Source organism: Gekko japonicus, unplaced genomic scaffold (assembly GCF_001447785.1).
Source record: "Gekko japonicus isolate JY-2015 unplaced genomic scaffold, Gekko_japonicus_V1.1 scaffold389, whole genome shotgun sequence".
Classification (NCBI taxonomy): Eukaryota; Metazoa; Chordata; class Lepidosauria; order Squamata; family Gekkonidae; genus Gekko; species Gekko japonicus.
Window position 1 is genome coordinate 1,149,466 of NW_015173685.1, and position 3,336 is coordinate 1,152,801.

Here is a 3,336-nt window from a genome sequence, read left to right on the forward strand (position 1 = left end):
ATATTGATGACAACCCAACCCAAACCTCCTAGCCACCTGGGTAAGGGGACGCATATAGATGTTGAACAACATCGGGGAAAGCACAGCGCCCTGAGGCACCCCACACTCAAGTGGGCATCTCCCAGACTGCTGTTCACCTAGTGCCACCCTTTGTCCCCGACCCTGGAGAAAAGAGACAAGCCACTGTAAGGCAAGCCCCTGTATCCCCACGTTGGCAAGGCCGCCGTCTTCTTCCCCAGCTCGTTTAACTGGAGTAAGGAGAATTGCTTGCGAGTCATATTTATGTTGACCCAAAACAAGTGTTCAAGCTTTCACGTTATATATTTTATAACTGTACTGTTATGATTTTACTCAATTTTTGTTTTAGTTGTTTTATATGTAAGCCACCCTGAGCCTGCCTTGGCAGGGAGGGCGGGATATAAATTTAAATAAATAAACTGTAATGTTGCAGGGGGCCAGGTAGTTAGAACAGGGACAGGAATTTTATCCCAAAATAGTCTAATTATGAGAAAATTCAGATTTGCTGGGGGGAAAACAGCAACAATATGCTTCCTCCTCATTAAGTGGCTTGCCATGCTGCTAGCTACCCCTCATGGCTACTCGAAAACTAAATCTATTTTTAATAGGCTTCCCAAGTCCCACCGGGGGGCGGGGAAACCCCCGCCCCAGAGGCCCATTCCCTGCTAGCGGCGGATTGGGCCCCGGGGGGAACCCCACCCCGACGTGCGCGTCACCCGGAAGTGATGTGAGGACACCGGGCACGCTGGGGGCGGGGCCACGGTCATCCGAGGGAAAACTCTATGGTTTTCCCTCAGATGGCCAGCCGGGAGTACCCTGCCGCGGCGATTTTTCCACTTGGCAACCCTAATTTTTAAACCTAGAGAACCGGTGCAGCTTTGTTGCAGATTTGACTCAGGCCCAAGAAATAGACTGTGGCAGAAACTTGCCAATTACAGTACAGATGCCCTTGTACTCTGGTTAATACGATTGCTATACAAAACATTTGAAGCACAGCTCCAAATTAATAATCATGGACTGTTGCCAGATTCTTTTAATCTGCATAGAGGGGTTAGGCAAAATTGCGTTTTGGCACCCTGCTTGTTTAACCTTTTTAATAAATGATCTTCCAGACAAGCTCAAGTTCCCCAATTCATATGCACCTGTGTTGGCAAATTTTCCAGTTTCTTTGCTTATGTATGCTGATTGCCTGTTCCCCGGTCAGATTGCATGATTTAGTGAAAGCACTTGGGGATTACTGTAGTAACGAGGGCTTAACTATTAATTATGATAAATCTTAGTAGTTTTTGTAAAGAACCCCCGACCCACTTTATACGCTTGCCAATTAAATGGCAATAAATCTCAACAAAGAACTAGCTATAATTATTTAGGTTTGAAATTTTAGTCCATTCTGACTGGAAGAACCACCTAGGCCTTATGGAAGAGAAGGCCTTAAGAACGTCTAAGGAAATTAAACGTTTTTTTTTTCTTTTCTAGAGGTAGACAATGTGTTCCCTTGGCTGTCAAGCTTTTTGAAGCAAAAGCAGCTACCCAGCTTCTATATGGCGTTCCCTTGTGGGCTGACTCAGTAGGTGAAGTGTTCCATACTATTCTGCGCAGATTTCTCAGAAAGCTGTTGGCTGCCCCTTATTGTGTAGCTGGGATCGCTATCAGAGCCAAGCTGGGGATTCGATCCTTGATGGCAAAAGCATGGGCCTCAATTTTTAGCTATCAATTAAAATTCCTTTTGGCCCTTCCCATGGGCTGGCTTTTAAGCTTGCTATTAAGGGATTCCTAATCCCTTATTTGGGCATGTAGGTGCCAAACTTCAGAGGGTGGGGTTGGATGCTTGCTTGCTGACTGTGTCTTTCTCTTCAGCCTGCCCCGATGAAAAAGATTATTTCAATGGGACCTAAATAGTAGTGCTCTCCGTGCCCCTACTGTGTGCTCTTCGGCATTTTTTGTTTTACGTATCTTAAGTCCTGCTGTCCCTATACAAATTTCTTGACCATCTCAGCTTATAGAACATCTTTTTTTTCTTGTTGTTCAGTTGCACAGTCGAGTCCGACTCTTTGCGACCCCATGGACCAGATCACGCCAGGCCCTCCTGTCTTCTGCTGTCCTCTGAAGCTTGCTCAATTTCATGTTCGTTGCATCAATGACACTGTCTAACCATCTCATCCTTTGCCGTCCCGGTCTTCTTTGACCTTCAATCTTCTCCAGTGAGTGCTCCTTTCTCATTTGGTGGCCAAAGTATTTGAGCTTCAGGATCTGGCCTTCCAGGGAACAGTCAGGGTTGATTTCTTTTAGGATTTTTAGCTAGTTTCAATGTAATACCTACTGCCGTCTTGAGTGAGCGCTACACTAAAAAAAAACCCTACTCTGAGCGTTTATGTGGCTGTGGTTCTGGCTCTATTGAAAGCATAGGTAGAGTGTGTCCTTTTTTTCTGGCAACGATTCAAGCATCTAAGAGCACAATTCACTGATCGGTTAGTTCCCGATGCTGACTTGCCCATAGCAAGTAAGCTTCAACTCTTGCTTGATGGCTCCGATCTAGCTATTAGTTTCAATAGTGAAATTTCTCCTGGGCCTCTTTGGATATAAGAGACATGAGCTGAATTCAAAGAATTTATGTATTACTAAATAAGCAAAGCATAGTAAATAAAATAATTGAAGGGGCAAATGAGGAATAAGAATTGTAAATTTGGAAAACTATGTATTATTTGGTATCTTTTATTGACTGTGATAAACATACTATTGCTCAAGATGAGTATAATTCATATTTGAAAATGGACTAGCTTGCAGCTAAGTTGTTAGTTGATGTTGGCTTTGTGCTTTTTGCTGTGTTTAAATTTTTGCTTATGATATTTAGTAATATTCTATAATGTAAATACTGTATTTGCAATTAGGTATTTTGTATCTTTCTTTGACCTTCAATCTTTCCCAGCATCAGGGTCTTCTCCAGTGATCGCTCCCTTCTCATTTGGTGGCCAAAGTATGTGAGCTTCAGTTTCATTATCTGTTAGAGCATTCCCTGAGATAAATGGAGTATAATTTGCAGTTGGAAATTGATTAGTTTGCAGCTAAATTTGTCAGCTGATGTCGGCTTTGTGACTTTGCCGTGGGAAATTTTTGCTTATGATATTTAGTAATATCATGTAAATATTTGAGTCCCGTGGCACCTTTAAGACCAACAAAGTTTTGTGCAAGGTATAAATGAATGGATGGAATGGGTTTGCTTTTTCCGGAGCCTCCCCGCTAGCGGTAGTCACACGTCCCGCCCTCGTGTCTTTTTAATCCCACCCGGGCTGCCTGCGAGAGATGGGGGGGGGGGGGGAA